Genomic DNA, 17,690 nt, shown 5'->3' on the forward strand with positions numbered 1-17,690 from the left:
GTCATCTTCGCACCATTGTAGAAGTAGTCAGTTATGGGAAACTGGATAGATTGCGGTGCTTTTAGAGAAGGATACATAACCAGTGATCCTTTGGTATTAACCTAGGGAGACAAATAAATGGGGTCATTTATTTTAAGGGTAATCATGTCTGGCTTAGTTGGGATAGTTTGAAAATCTGATTTACCCATTGTTCTATAGCTTTTTCTTGTTCTTATACAACCAAATATCGGTATATTTCTGTGGTATTTAGATAATTCTGTTATAAACCACAAACTTATGAATGGCATTGTTAAGGTAAATCAACAATAAAAAAACTAGCTAGTACTATAACAGAGCAATAATGAAAGGTGATTGTAGTAGGAAAGAAAAGAAAGAGCTAATTCACACACTGAGGTAACATAAACTTGTAAAAATAATTTATTTTACTGAAAAAATCATAAAGACTAATCTAAAAACTTAAAATAACTCAATAATAAATGCACATGGATTTATTGAAGGAAATAAGGTGTGTCACAGTAGATTAATATTCCTGACTTTAGTCAAAATTGATACTGTCATTTGAAAAGAGAGTTACAGGGTCCTTCTCTGTTTATCTATTGGTCTATCTGTCATCTATCTATCTATCCATCTTTGTCATTTATCTGTCTACTGTCAAAAACAAATTGATTACACTCAGATCCTAAATTATTGCTAAAATGAAATTCTTGTTTGGTACAATACAGATAATGAAATAATGAATTTATCAATATGAGCATATTTAAAATATAAAACAATTACATTCTTTGTGATTATTTTAACTGATATGCTATTAACAATTAAAAAGTGCCCTGGCCGGTTTGGCTCAGCGGTTAGAGTGTTGGCCTGCAGTCCAGAGAGACCCGGGTTCGGTCCCTGGCCCTGGTTGGGTCTTGTGGAGGGCAGCTGCTTAATGTGTCCCTTTCATGTTGATGTTTCTCTCTCTCTCTCCCCCTCCCACTCTGTCTGAAGAAAAAATGGAAAAATGTCCTCGGGTGAGGATTAAAAAAAAAAAGTAGTAAGACCTGAGTGGTAAAACATTATGTAGTTATAATTTCATTCCTGTGTCGTTTTGGTTACTGTTATTACAACAGAACTTATAAAAGAATATAATTTTAAAAGATGAATTTCTAATAATTGATAAATATTGCTGTACTCTTTTAACTTATTGTATTGCAAAAGGCAATACTTCTCATGTATCTCTACCCCAGTACTTGTTGATTGGAGCTGAGAGAGACTTCATTGTATTTTTAATCTTATTCTGCTCTGTTCAAGTCTTCTTCAAAATGTTTCCTTAGAGACTTTTCTTCTGTATCTCCTAATTCTGGCTTAAGAACATTCATGGAAAAACTAAAATAAAATATAAGGAGAACTGAGGTAACTGGGGGTTCAGGATTTCCTTCTGAGGACTGTCCAAAGGCAGGATCTCTCCCTTTCTAGCTTGCCGGGCGGGATCTGAGTACACTCTATGTGCCGAGGGATGCTTTGGAGTCTCCAAAAGATGATGTTCCACAGTACATATTTTCAAAAGCTTTTTTCCCCTATGCAGTTTGGGATGTTTTATAACATTCTCTCAAACTTTTCTACTTGGTACTCCCATTCTTTTTTTCTTGGGATACTTCCTCACCTCTGCACCAATTGATAAGGACCTAGGAGTACTTGATTATATGTTTTGAGGACTATGTAAAATTTCTCTTAAAATATCCTTGTCTTCTGTCTAGGCTTTGGAAAGTCTTAAATATTTACTCTGAGCTCATACTGAGACCTGGAATTCAAACTCAATCTCTCAAGCCACAGGATTTGCCCGGTTCTCAGGGAGCTTTGGCTGTAAGAGGCAGTCTGGCTCTGAGGGTTTTCCTGTGACCAGAGGAAATGGGTCAGAGAAGACAAGAGCAAAAGTTAACCGGGCAACACGGGAACAGGGAAGAATAGTAGGAAAATGGCAGTTAGTTAGGTTCAGCTGATAGTTTGATGCATCTAAAAGGGAGAGGTTAAAAGATTTTACCTGAATCAAGGAATCCTTTAAGAAGATGATTTTGGGATCTGAGTTTCTCTTTATCCTCACCCAAGGACATTTCCACCATTTTGTTGTTGTTGTTGTTGTTGTTCAGATGGAGCAGGAGGGAGAGAGGAAGAGAGAGAGAGAAACAGTGACGTGAAAGGGACACATTGAGCGGCTGCCACCTGCACGACCGGACCTGGGCTGGGGACAAACTGCAAATGAGGCACATGCCCTCAGCGGGAACGGACCCAGGTCTCTCTGGACTGCAGACCTACGCTCCAACCCCTGAGCCAAACCGGCCAGGGCTAGATCTGAGTTTTTTTTGGAGACTTCCTCCACCAAGAAGAATCTAGACAATTGGATATTTGGGATTTTGCTTCCTTTTTGTTTTAAGGCCCTTTTCATGTAAACAATTTTATTCATATTCAAAATTATCAAACTTTGCCTGTTATGGTCTTAGTTAGCTCAGGCTGCCATAACAAACTACCATAGACTGAGATGTTTAAAGTGAAATTTATTTTCTCACAGTTCTGGAGGCTAGAATTCTTAGATCAAGGTGTCAACATCCTCATTTTCTGGTGAGAGCTCTCTCCCTGGCTTGTAAATACCTCTCTTCTGATAGTGAGCCTCTCACAGTAGAGAGAGAACAAGCTCTGGGGTGTCTTTTTTTTTTATATATACATTATATATATATACATGTATATATATAATGTATATATATATACATTTTTTATCCTCACCCAAGGACATTTTAGCATTTATCTTCAGATAGAGTGGGAGGGAGGGAGGGAGGAAGAGAGAAAGAAACATCGACATGAGAGAGACACATTGACTGGCTGCCATCCACAGGACCCCAGCCAGGGCCGGGACAAACCGCAACCAGGGTACATGCCCTTAGCGGCAACCGGACCCGGGACTCTCTGGTCCATGGGCTGATGCTCTAACTGCTGAGCCAAACCAGCCAGGGCTGTGGTGTCTCTTCTTATAAGGGCACTGGTCCCATCATGAAAACCCTACCCTCCCGACCTCATATAAACTTAATTATCTCCCAAAAGCTCCATCTCCAAATGACATCACATTGGAGGTTAGGGTTTCAACATATGGATGTTGGGGAGACATAATTCAGTCCATAGGAATTATCTATGCCAAAATTATTTTGTTTAGAACAATAATACTGAAATTAGACTTATGAGAATGCATTTGTGAGATACCTGTGAGGGTCTAGCAGTGTTTAGTTCAGGGGCTTATACACCTTGTTTCTATACTCTGGATGGCTGACTGTTTCTAATAGCAGACAGTAGAAAGCCTTAATCTCTGGTGAAAGTGTTTGGAGATAACAGATATATATCTGGAACTAAACTCATGGACCAAATAAGACAAGCCGAGAAAAATTCTCATAAGTTTCTGATAGGTGCTAAAAGGCAAAGTGTGTCCTATATAGCTGTAGATGAAACAAGACATTTGAATTGTTATTTATTTGCATTGACTCAAGTGTCAGTCTTGTTGAACTTATACATCTATTGTCTGCCCTATATATCAACCTCTATATATGCACAAATGAAAAAGGATAAGTCAGGAAGACCAGCAATAGTTTTAGTAGCAAGACAGATTTTCACCAAGTATGAATTTTTAAATCTGATCAAATAACCAAAAGATTCCTAAAAGCCAGAGTTAATCTCTGACATGTTTAGTGTATGGCTAGAGAGAGCGTTCTTCATGCTTCAATAATGTTTAGCTGCCATTTGTTCTTATTCACGATGACAGAGAAAGAAGCAGCAAAGTGAGGGTGAGGTGAAGTGTCACCATGGGAAATACTGACCCTGGGCTACCTCTATAGGAACTTCACAAAGCTCCCATTTTCCTCATCACTTATCAAAACATCACAACTTTTAAATGTCTTTAACAAGTTTATCATCCATTATTTAATAAGGACACTAATCTTGAGTACTGTTTGCTGATATTTATTTGTCATAGTAAATGACAAAGCTTTCATTGCTGTGATGTCATATTCTATGATGGCAGATTGAAACAGTATTATTAATGACATGTTCTGATACTGATAGATTCATGTTGTGTTTTATGTTGTCAGAAATACAGCATTAATAATCCAAGAAATTTATTCAGTTTCTGATATATATGTTAAAACTTTTTATTTTATATATATATTTATACATAATATTTGCAAAATACTTTTATCAGAAGGGTGAAAAATTATTCATGGACCTATACAAATTATATCTCATGTCAAAGGATTTGATTGTGATACTTTCTCTGGGTAGACATCAGCAGACATTCAGAAACGCTTTTTGATGACTATCTAAAAGGAAATTCTGTGATTGCAGTAATTATGTCAAGATTTTATGGGCTGAGAAATTTCAATTTACCCTGGAATATGGACTGAATTATACTGTGTCTTAATTAGATGTACATAACTTCTGTATATTTTAGTGATGTAAAATGTAGCGGTCGACCTGGCCAATTTGGTTCAGTGGTTAGAGCATCAGCCCACAGACCAAAGGGTTGTGGGTTTGATTCCTGGCCAAGGGCATGTACCTGGGTTGCAGATTTCATTCCCCTGCCCTGGTCGGGGGTTGCGTGGGAGGCAACCCATCAATCCATGTGTCTTTCTCACATCGATGTTTCTTTCTCTTTCTCTCTCTCACTCTCTCATTCTCTCTCTCTCTTTTTCTCTCCCCCCTCCCTCTCTCTCTTCCACTATATCTAAAAATCAATGGAAAAATATCCTCGGGTGAGGATTAACAATAAAATAATAAAATAAAATGTAGCCAAGACTTTTATCCATACAGGAAGACTAATGGGGACTGAGGAAAGGCAGTGCTGTAACAAAGAAACTGTTTCTTCAGAATGATGAGATTTGGTAGTACACTGTGAAAGGTTAGTTCTTGCAGATAACTAATTCTTTAGAGGGAGACCTAGAGGAAACTGAGAGGTTAGATATTGCTGCTGCTGTTCCTCTTCTCCTCCCTCCTAAAAGACATGTGCTCCTATGGAAATATTGGGCTGTTGTAGTACTTGTTGTACTTGGTTGAATGTGCAGAATGTTGCTATATATCCTGCGTTATTTGATTAGGTGTCTCTTAGAGTCATTTGTTTTACTCATAGGACTAACAGTGCATATTATTCCTTTTTATCAAACCAAATTGTATGCAAATTAGTTGATAATGCCACTTTCTCTTCTAAGTGGAAATTTAGATATAGAATGAACAGACTCCCAAATATTAGGCAATTACTTCATATGAAACAGATTAGAGAAGGAAAAGGAAAGATATTATTATTACTATTATTTTAAATTCAGAATTTGTTCTGGTGATAGCAAGGCTTGAGCAGCCTAAAACCACTAGCTGCAATATAGTTGAGTATTTTTTTGTTATTTAAATCACCCATTGAAACTATACATCTTATACATTTTTTGTGATTTGTAATTCATATGTAAAATTCTGAAGAGTGGGTGTTTTTTATTTTATTTTATATTTTATTTTATTTATTGGTCTTACAGAGAGAGGAAGGGAAAGGGAGAGAGAGATAGAAACATCAATGAGAGAGAACATCAATTGGCTGCCTCCTGCATGCCCCCCACTGGGGATCTGGCCCACAACCTGGACATGTGCCCTGACCAGGAATCGAACCAGCGACCTCTTGGTGCATGGGTCGACACTCAACCATTGGGCCACACCGGCTGGGTAAGAGTGGGTGTTTTTTAAACAAGATAATTAAATAATTTACTTAACTTCTTAAAAGTGAATACAAACATTATGTAAATTAAATTACCCCTCATGCTTTTGCAAAGTGAAACCCTTTAAATATTGTAGAACTAAATAAAGACTAGTCAATTATGTTTCATAACTTGTGAGAGATCCTTTATATAGTAATGTAATTTCTTCAACAAAGATTAATAATTCATTTGATTAATTCATTTAATTAATAATTTATTTGGTACTTGTTCTTTTATTCTGGTCAGCCAAAAAGTTATTGCAAAAAGAGGACAGAGGGAAGGGAGGGCGGGAGGGAGGAAAGAGAGAGGAGGAAGAGGAAGAACAGGGAGGCGGGCGAGAAGAGAGGGATATTTGTCTTGTGATAACGTTGACTATGTATGTTTGAAGTAAAAGGAGATAAACAAGAAAAAATACAAAGATTTAGCTGTCAGAAAAACTCTTGTTTATTCAGTAACTACTTATTGGTTAATGATATTTAATCTAGTTCAAAAATTAGGGACCAAAGATGTGAGAGAAGATTTACTAAGATCCTTGTAAAAAAAGAAAAAGAAAAAAAAAAAAAAACAGAACAAAACAAAACAAAAATACCTATAATACCCGTCTTACTAGAACATGAGTAGTACAACCACTATATTTCTAATGGTGCCGAAATCAAATAGCACTAATCCCCTACAGACGCAGGGACATTTTTCTGTTTTGTTCACTATTATTTCTTCATACTCTAGAATATGGCTGACAGAAGTATAGATTTAACAAATATTTTTTAAATAAATTATTTAATTCAGGTTCCTTAGGATGCTATATATTTAAAGTGACTACTCAATAACTATTTCAATTTACATTAGATTATCATTTCCAATCAGATTATAAACTATAACTTGCATTATTGCCTTGATTCATATTGTGTTATGTGTAATAATTGTCAGTGTTAAAAACAAACAATCAAACACCTAAGAAAGTACCCAAGGCGAAACAGTTTTGGACTGATAAGAGAAGAAATGTGAGAGACACATTTGAAAATTCAATATAATTTTGTCTAACAAATGGGAACACATCTAGGAAAATTATATTCAACATAGTTTTATTTACATATAATTAGAATATTTTCTTTCTCATTACTTTTGAAATTTTTTTTTACAAGATTCTAAAGTTAATTTATTAGTGGTTTCATTCTTGCTTTTTGACAAATCCAAGTAGAATATATTTTTTAACGGTGTATAATGTTGACACTCTTATCTTGAAAGAATAACTTGGTTTAGCTACCCTTCCCCTGAGGACATTATCTATCACCAAATGGAGTGCTTTGTAAATTCTTTATATTTGACTATATCAAACACCTTCTTTTTTCACCCTTTTAATTTTTTTCTGTGTTTTAGAGTTTAGGATCTTAGATTACAGACATTTGGGTTAAGCATTATTTAAATGATATAGGCCTTATAGGGCATATTTTCCCAGAATGAATAACAACTATGATTTCATCGTATGCTTGGAAAATTCAGAAAGTATCATTTAGAGAGGTAGAACAGACATTTATTTTCTGTATTTGCTATAGCAAAATTGCTCCAAGAATTGCTCCAAGGATCTTTCTAAGTTCAAAATGAAAAACATAACTGGGAAAATCAGCACATTTACCAGACTATCTTTTTCCATATATATAAGGGGGGGAGGGATATATATACATATATATATATCTCCATTCTTTGCTATTTATAGTATTTCTTATTTCTAAAAACAAAAGTTGATGAGAATTTTAACTATTAGTTTCTATAATTTTCATTCATAAATTCCACATACACATGTGGGCAATTCTTTGTGGAAAGAATATTTTTTCCTGTATCATTTAGGTAACAATTTTAATGAAAACCTGTCCTGGGGCATCAAAATCTATTTTTGTCATTAATGACAAATGTTCTATATAAGTGTATTGTTTATCAATTTTTGTGTAACAAATTTTCCAAAAACTTAGTGGCTTAAAACAGCAAACAACATTCATCTTTCTTGATCTTTGTGGGTCAGAGATTCAGACATTCAATGGTTATTGATGGTTATCAATGGAGGGCCTTGATGGGACTGTCCGCCAGACTATCCATTTGGACTTGGCTTCCTCACAACATGGTGGCTGGGTCCCCGAAGCAGAAGTCCCAAGAGACAGCCAGACACTTACTTTTGAAAGTCGGAAAACATCATCACCTCCACATTCTTTTCGCCAAGGTAGCCACAGAGGTTATACAGGTTCAAAGGGAGGGAACTGAGACCCTACCTCTCAAATAGAATGTTAAAAACGAGCAGGATGGGGTATACATTTGTGTGGTCATTTCTGGCAAATGCAGTCTGCCACAGTGTGTATTAACAGTCCTGCACGGTTTTAGCATGGAAAGTTTAATGAACCATGTACCCTCTACTTGAACTATTTAGAAAGCTGTAGGCTACAGGTAAAGGTGTTATTCTCATATTATGTTTGGAAATTGTGCCAGTGACAACAGACTTCTAGTGCTACTGTTGTTACTAAAATAGCCTTCTGTGAAAGCCTGGAAAATGCCTGACCTAGGGTGGCTCTCACTGGTGGCTGTATAGCCCTGGGCAGTGTAGCTCAGTTGGTTGAGCATTGCCCCATGCACCAAGAGGTCACCGGTTAGACTCCCAGTCACAGCCCTTGCCGAGTTTCGGGCTCTATGCCCAGCAGGGGACATGCAGGAGGCAGCTGATCCATGTTACACCCTCACATTGATGTTTCTCTTTCTCATCAATGTTTCTCTCTCCCTCTCCCTTCCTTTCTCTATAAAATCAATAATATCATGTTTAAAAAAATAAAAATAAATAAATGGTGTATGTATGGATGAAGAAATTCTGATAGAGTTTTTAATAAGTAAGTTATCAGAAAGTAATAATAGTTATATGATTATTCTTTCTGTTGCTAAGTGTAAAATGTGTATCTGTATTAAACTATATATATGTAGTATATATTACAAACACACATATACATCTCCATACAATGTATTTTTAAATACACTAACAATCTAAATCACATTTGGAAGAAGACAGTATGACAAGCTAATAAACTTCCCAGCATTAGAACTGAGGCATGAGCTGAATATCCTGAATGGACACCTGTCAGATTTTGAACTGGAAGAGGATAGTAGTAGGAACAATATAGATTCAGGTGGGAGTTTGGACTGAAATTCTTAGAACCTTTTATTTAATTACTTATATTTTATGTATTAATATTAGTAAAAGTAATTTTTTAATCTTTTTATAAAATGACCATTTGTATTAGTTTGGCAGCCTTGGTAGTGCAGCCATAACAAAGGACCACACTTGGGGGCTTCAACAACGAAAATTTATTTTCTCACAGTTCTGGAAGCTAGAAGTTTGAGTTCAAGGTGTCCGCAGGTTTGATTTCTTCCGAGGCTTCTCTCCTTGGGGGGTAGATGACCCTGTTCTCTCTGTGTCTACACATGATCTTCCCTCTGTGTGCATCGGTGCCCTAATTTCTTCTTGTAAGGAAACCAATTACATTGGATTCAGTCCCACCCTACTTTTAATTACTGCCTTAAATGCCATATCTCCAAGTACAGTCACATTCTGAGGTATTAGGGTTTAGGATCTCAACATATAAATGGGAGGGAGCACACTTCAACTAATAATATCTATCAGATAATATTTTTCTGTATATTAAAACAAAACACTTGATCCATAAATGTCTTACTCTGCAGTCATGAGGAATTTAGAAATGCTTGTTTCATGTTTGCTATCCAGAAAGCCATTGGCTATTCCTGCTTGCATTTAATGTGCCAAGGATATATTTTTGCCTGCCCCAAATATAACAGAGTTTGAGTTGCACTAATAAAATTGCTAACCTTACAAACTGAATTCACAATTTTGCATTGTTCTATTTTTATCACTTGAAACGTTTTGATTTTATTTTAAAACACATTTGTACAATGTAAGATTTATAAAAAGAGCTATTCAAAAGCTGAGACAAGAAATACATTGCTGAAAACAAGATGAAATTTGTAAAAAACATGCAATTTTGAGGAACAAAATTTTATAATAAACCTGAGGGCAATGAAAACATATGTCACTAGATGAAGGGTTACTGTTGACACACCACAATAAAAGTACCGGAATTTGAATCATGTGAGATATGGTTTCTTACATTTTATAGTTTTGTTTAAAATGTCCAGAATATACTTATTTTTACTTCTATTTCTGAATTTTTTTCTCAAATCAGTTATTAGTTCAGGATATTAACAATTTCTGTGCAATTCTTCATGTCTTTTAATAAATTTCCCAAGATAGTATTATTCTTACACAATACACTTGCGCAACATATTTTTTTAAATTTAAATTACTATCAAAATTACTATCAAATTAATTAATTTGAAGGTCTTTGCTTCCTGCTTTTGCCAATTTTTCTTTCTCATCCATCCAAACTTTCATCGTATTTTCTGTTTTTGTAGTACTGAGAATATTGTTTCATGTAATAAAGTAAGCAGGTAAATATAAAATGTGAATGTGTTTGAAATAGAAGTGTTACAATGTTTTCTTTCATTTATTTATTTATTATATTGAGTTTATTGTGGTGACATTGGTTAACAAAACTACACAGGTTTCAAGTGTACAACTCAACAAAATGTCATCTGCACACTGCATCATGCACCCTCCGCCCAAAGCAAAGTCTCTTTCTGTTCCTGTTTATCCCTCCTGTGCCCACCCCCCCTGCTCCCACCCTCTTTCCCTCCGGCTGTCACCATGCTGTTGTCTCTGTCTGTGTTACATAGACACCTTTTCTTCACCCTGCACCCCCAGCCACTTTTCCCTCTGGCAGCTGTCAGTCTGCTCTATGTATCCATGCCTCTGTTTCTATTTTGCTTGTTAAATTATTTTGTTCATTAGATTCCACATAAAAGTGAGATCATAGGGTATTTGTTTTTCTCTGACTGATTTATTTCATTTAGCACAATATTCTCCCAGTCCACTGCCTTTCGACCCATCAATTTCATTTCTGGGAATATCGAAGAAACAGGAAATGTTGCAATTTCTGATACTCTGCATTTCTGATATTCCTTCTTTTCACTACACTGCCACTCTCAATGATAAGACGCTCTCACCATCTCTCACCTCATTTATTTTGGTAGTATTGTTAGTGGTCTTTCCGATCATGTTCTTGTATTTAGAAGTTACCCAGGCTTCTTTGTTAAATGATTAATAGCTGATCCACATTAACTTAAGAATCAAATACTGATATTTTAGGGTTGCTTAGAAGGTCCTTCAGATATTGGCAATACTTTGTATCTCCATTCCTCAACTTCTTCTGTTATAATGTGTCAGCGAGGTAACCACAGCCAATTGTAAAGGAGTGCTTTATTCTAGCCAGTGGGCTGCGGGGATCATAGTCTCCCCTCAGATCAGCAACCATGATTCTTCTTGCTTATCCCATTTTAAAGACAGAAGCCCCATCCTTCTTTTGCCCCCTCCTCCTCCACAGAGGACCAGTACAATAGTGGGTGTGACAGTGATTACAGAAGTCAAAATTAGCATTATTATGCCTGCAATTACTGGCACTCAGAAACATCAAATGCCTGCAAATACTAATACTTGAAACTGCAAATGCCACTCAACACATGGGGCAACTATAATCTGAGGCAAAATTCCTTTACTTCTAGGGGTAATTAACCTATTATTGAAAAAATATCAAGGAAGGTCCATTGACGATAAAAAATGGGGTTGTTTAGTTGTCTTAGCCAAGAGGTCTACATAAGAATGGAATCAAGTCACCTTAACCTTGGGCCCAGTTCACTTCCTTCTTCTCTGGGCCCCCAGTCACACGGAATTGTTTTTAAATTTCTCAAGATATGTAATATTTTGTCCTGTCTCATTGCTTTTTAGCTCTCTTTTCTGTGTTTGGCTAGCATCTTTTATTTTCCCTAAAGGCTCAGTTCATTTACGTAAACTCTCTCATCTCATTCATTAAACGAATATTTATTGAGTGCTTCCTTTGTGTCTGGCCCTGTGCTCAGGAAGAGAAGAGAAAAGAGAGCAGCAGTCCTGCTATTTCAGTCCTGCTGATGCTGTGCCTGGCTGACCTATATGGTAGCACTTTCTACATGGTGTTGTTTCTCTAGTTCACCAAGTTGCAGCACAACAAATACTTTATTTTTATCTTCAGCCGTAAAGTACCTATATCACTGTCTGGATATGGTATAGTTTAATGAATGCTACTGATGGAATGAATATGTGTACCTGCTTTTGCTCAATGTGTGATTATTTATAGTTATGATACAATGGCTTGTATTTTATCTGCTTATTTTTTAATTCTGGACTAATATTATTTCATCAGAAAAAAACCTTTTAGAAGCACTGAATTAGAGATGTTAATTCAAAGGAAATATTTAGGGGTTCAACAAAACTAGTATCTAATACCAAAATGTCCTTGTTGATCAGTGTGTATCAACCAGAGAACAGAGCCAGTAGATTGGCTCATGGGATTGAGGACTGGCTTGGCAAGCCCCCAACTCTGTGCAGCACACCATTAGGAGGAGCAGGCTAGAACTTTTGACACAGGCAGGTTTTATCTTCATCCAGAGCCTCAACTGCTCTTAAGATTTTCAACTGACTGAATCAGAACCACCTGGGTTATCTATTACAATCTCCCTTACTTGAGCCCTGGCCGGTTTGGTTCAGCGGTTAGAGCGCCCGCCTCCTGTCCGGAGAGACCCGGGTTCGGTTCCCGCTAAGGGCATGTACCTTGGTTGCAGTTTGTCCCCGTCCCTGGTTGGTCGTGCGGGTGGCAGCCACTCGATGTGTCCCTTTCACATCGATGTTTCTCACTCTCTCTCTTTCTCTCTCTCCCTCCCACTCTGTCTGTACAAAAAATGGAAAAATGTCCTCGGGTGAGGATAAAAAAAAAAAAAAAAAAAATCTCCCTTACTTGAAAGCAACTGTAATGGACTCTAATCATATCTACAAAATATCTTTGCAGCACATCTAGATTAGTATTTGATTGAATAACGGGTATGATATATAAACAAATCAAAAATAGTTATAAATGATAATATATGGTAATATTTTAATACTTCATATCATTTCTGCAGCATTATCCTGAGCACCTCATATTCATTAATTCATTTAATCCTCACAATAACTCAAGAATATAATTTTATTATTCATATTTTACTGATGAGAAAAAACTACAGAGAGGTACATTTGATTTGAGATTCTATGTCATTAGAAGATTTGCATTCCACACAAGTATATATTTTTGTCATTTATATTTACTGATGTATCTCTCATACCTATAATGGTGCTGAGCAAGAAAAGTCAACTGCAATTTATTACAAATAAATTTTAAAATATTGATTTTTCTAAATTATATATCTCCCTGTACCATAGATAAATGTGTCTTAATAGTGGGCTTCATCCTGACACTTGCCACTCATTTTCCAGGGGAGCAATAGTACAATGATTGTTGTAGGTTGTTTTGAAAGAGCTTGTAACTGGAAGCATTTGCATGATGAATCAGTTGTGTTTTATTCGGAGACAAATTGTTTAATGATTATATTGAGTTTATTGTGGTGACATTGGTTAACAATGATTATACAGTTTTATTCGGGCACAAATTTCAGGCTACATCATTGAATTTATTATTTCAGAACCCTTGTATATTATATTAAAGTGAGAATCAACATGAAGTACGCTCAATAGCATAAGGACTAGCGGCAAACTGAGTGAATTCTGGCTTTGTTACCGCCAAGCTGTGTGACCTTGAACAATATGCAGTAGGGATAATAATAGTTTTTACCCCATATAACTTTTCTGAGGTGCAAAGACAATACGGTAACAATAAATGAATAGTTGGTACATAGAACTTTGCCTACCACATAGTGTTATTTAAACATATGTTAAATAAAGGTTACCCTTTTGCTGGGTCAACCTTTACCAGTGGGTTATGTGGTAAATACTTGGACCCTGGAAAGGAAATGGAAAAGTGAACAATTCCAAGTCAAAAAGAAAATTGTTTTCTTTTGAGCTTATAGTTTATTTATTGTAGTAAACTATTCTGGTAAATGGGAGTAGTGACTTCAGATATAGTTGTGCTTGATATTTATAAGTGAACTGTGCTCTTGGCGCCTTCAGTGATGTAAATATGTTAATTTTGCATGAAAGAGAAAAAATGCCTCTCAATAAATCTTTGACATTTTTGTGAACATTAATTAAATATATTGTTTCCTTAGTGCTTTAGAAGTGATTTTATAAATTAAAAGACCAAATGAATATAGAAGTTCAGAACTAAAATGAAATATTTTTGATATTTCAAACTTGTGATACAAAGTAACTTAAAATTTATGTTTTCTGATTTTGCCTCTCAGTTTATTATGAGTGCGAAACAAACATTTTGTAGAACACAGTAATAATGGAGAGTCATTTCATGTAACAGCACATTACTTATGGTGTAATAAAAGGTTACATGACTAAGTCAGACCATTCCATTTTAAAATGAGAAAAGAAATCTTGCCATTTGCGACAACATGAATGGATCTAGAGGGTATTATGCTAAGTGAAATAAATCAGGCAGAGAAAGACAAATACCATATGGTTTTACTTATATGTGAAATCTAAAAACGAAGCAGAAACAGACTCATAGACCAAAAGAATGGTTATCAGAAGGAAGAAGGTGGAAGGATGGGTGAAGAGGGGAAGGAGAATATAGTCAAGAATATTGGGATAAGTTTGCATGGTGATAAATGAGTACTAGAATTAGTGGGGTGAATCACTATATTGTACACATTAAACTAATATAGTTAATCTAAGATTGGATACCAACAGCACCTAAATAAAAATAATTAAATAAATAAATATATAAAATAAAACTAAAAATAATTTCTACTCTGCCCCAATAATTACAGATTGACTTAGAGAGTCTCAGAAGTTTTGATAATTTTGGTGTTCATATAATTATAACTACTAAGAAATATTTTTTGTTTTGAAAAATCTGTACTTTCCTTTAATTATTCCATTCACTTTTTTAAAGCCATGGCTTCTCTATTACTTAATTGCCTAACTTTCATTTATTACACTAATTCTTTTACTCATGATAAATGAAATGTAAAGATATTAAAACTTTAAGGTAATTTAATTTCAGCTAAATATAAAAGCTTAATCATTTACATGAAGCTCCCAACCATCTTCATTAATTATAACTTTTTTCATAGAACAATTAATGGCGGTTATTTTCTTATTGACCTAGGTATTCAGTGTTTCTGATGCCTTATATCTTTGCGTGTATTGTCATTCGTTCTAGCATCTAAATCCTAAAAATTAAGTAGTGATATTCAAATTACCTTGAGTGAACAAATGTTTGTTTTTGATTTTTTTCTGATTTACTGACAGAATTTTTCTCTCTTTTTCTTTTCAAAAATAACTTAGTTCTACTTTCTCTTATAGAAAACTAGGTAGGTGCTTTCAGCTAATCTGATCAGAAGGTGTTGCCCTAATATTTGAGAAATATCTCTAGAACAGCGATTTTCATCCTTTTAAATCAGATTGGCAAAGTTACATGTTTTTTGGTGTGTCACAGAATTTTAGTCATTAGTTTAAATGTGCCATGAGATGAAAAAGGTTGAAAATCACTCTTCTAGAAGAAGAAATCAAAGCTTCATAAAACCCATATTGGGGGATGGGGACACCTCTTTCTTGCCCAGAGTTGAACCCTATCATTTAGCATGTTTCTTAGAACATAGCAGTAGCTCACTAAATATTTATTGAATAGGCAAATGTTATATCACAGAAGCAAATCAAGAATGTTCTTAGTGCCATGGCCAGTTTTCTCAGTGGTTAGAGTGTCAGCCCGCGGATCAGAGAGACCCGGGTTTGGTTCCCGCTAAGGGCATGTACCTCGGTTGCAGTTTGTCCCCGGCCCTGGTTGGGGTCATGTGGGTGGCAGCCAGTCGATATGTCTCTCTCACATCGATGTTTCTCTTTCTCTCTCCTTCCTGCTCTATCTGAAGATAAATGCAAAAAAAAAAAAAATGTCCTCGGGTGAGGATTTAAAAAAAAAGAATGTTATTAGTGTATTTCTTCACTAGCAGTGGTTAGGCAACAATATAAATTTAAAATGTAGTAGAGTTCTCTGCTCCACCTGTGATGGAATTGTTTGTCATAGACCCAAAGCTCATACCAGGAATAAGTAGGGAAAATTATATTTTAGAAAAGAGAGAGAAAGGAAATCTGTTTGATGGAATTGGAGAGACAATGAGGAAACCAGGGCTCCTCCTCCTTGACATATGCTGAACATTAATATTTATCTCTTGAGCATCACAAGATTGTTTCATATTCAGCTCTGCTTAAAATGGCCATCTATTTTTTTATTATTTTAAATCCTCACCTGAGGATATATTTTTTTAATTGGATTTCAGAGAGAGAGGAAGGGAGAGGAAGAAAGAGAGAGAGAGAGAGAGAGAGAGAGAGAAAGGAAGAGAGAGAGAAACAGCCATCGGTTGCCTCCTGCACACACCCCTATGGGGGACAGACCCACAACCTGGGTATGTGCCCTGACCTGACGGGGAATCAAACCTGCGACCTTTTGATGTATGGGATTACACTCCAACAAACTAAGCCACCTGGCCAGGACAGAATGGTCATCTATTTTATACCTCAGACTTTAACCCTGAGCAGATTAATAACTCAGCAAATATTTTACAGGACAATTGGAGGACCTGGGATCATTTTTTAACATGTCTTTCTCTTTCAGATCATGGCCCCATATTTCTTGGCTGACATGTGTGCCCCCATTGTATTTTTGTCTTCTCTCTTTCATTAATGTGTACTGTTGTGTTTAGTATTTCCCTCTTTCTACATTGGGGAGGAAGTTAATTTGTTGTCTAGCTCTTAGTTCTTGAATAATCACTGATTATTGACCTTTCATTTATAATCAACTCATGCATCACTTCCAGATTGAGCAGTTTTTATTTATTTGCTACACCTTTATTTTCACTGACAAATGCCTTCCTCAGATTATCCATTTTTGTAAAGTGTCACATGGGTTTATCACTGGGTGACAAGGGAACAGTGCAACCGCCCACTCTGAGGTCTGTGCTTAAACTGATTAGTAGATGCATAGTGACAATCATTGCCAGACTTTGAAAGAAGCAATATGTGTGTCACTGATCATGATGCACATCTCTTACTTGTGTAGTGATTTGCGGACTGAAGATCTAGTAGAGAGGTTTGCACTTCATACAAGTACAGCTGATATACCATACTAACTAAAATTTGAAATATATTTTTGGTCATGTCTGGTGTTATTTAACTACACCAAGTAACTGAAATTTGTGCATATCAGAATCATGTAAAATTAGAATTTAATACATATACATTCTCATATGAACTGAATGCATATTCATATATATATTCAATGTATTAGTTATCAGGAGAATATACATTAAAACTACAATGTGATATCACAGTACACTTATAGGAATAGCTATGGTAGGCAGAATTCTATGACACATGACTTTAGCTCTTATGTAATTACTTCCACTGGGAAGATTATAGGTCTCCACTACTGCAATTATGTTAGGTTACATGGTAAAAGAGATTTTGCAGATGTAATTAAGATTATTAATCAGTTGACTTCGAAGAAATCACAAAGGAGATAATCTAACTTAGTCACATGAGTCCTTTAAAAACAGAGGAATATTTCCCCCATCGTCTAATTTCAAAAGAAGAAATTAGATTTGAAGCATGAGAGGTCTTCAGTATGAGGGATGTTCTTCATTGCTGGTATCGGCAGGCTATGGGTCACTGGCTGGCAGAAAGCTCAGAGTGGACTTGGCCACTAGCTAGTCTGGCAAAGGAGACCTGTGTCCCACTACTGCAAGAAACTAAATTTTGCGAGCAACCTGAATGAGCTCAGAAGTAGATGCTTGACCCATAGACAT

General features: G+C 35.8%; 1 protein-coding gene across 2 annotated transcripts in view; it reads left to right on the forward strand.

Annotated features, from left to right (window-relative positions):
* The window catches only part of CCSER1 (coiled-coil serine rich protein 1), a 723,258-nt gene that overhangs the window by 288,965 nt on the left and 416,603 nt on the right, over nucleotides 1-17,690 (forward strand). The window lies entirely within an intron of this gene.

The sequence above is a fragment of the Molossus molossus genome, unplaced genomic scaffold, assembly GCF_014108415.1.
Source record: "Molossus molossus isolate mMolMol1 unplaced genomic scaffold, mMolMol1.p scaffold_m16_p_1, whole genome shotgun sequence".
NCBI lineage: Eukaryota > Metazoa > Chordata > Mammalia > Chiroptera > Molossidae > Molossus > Molossus molossus.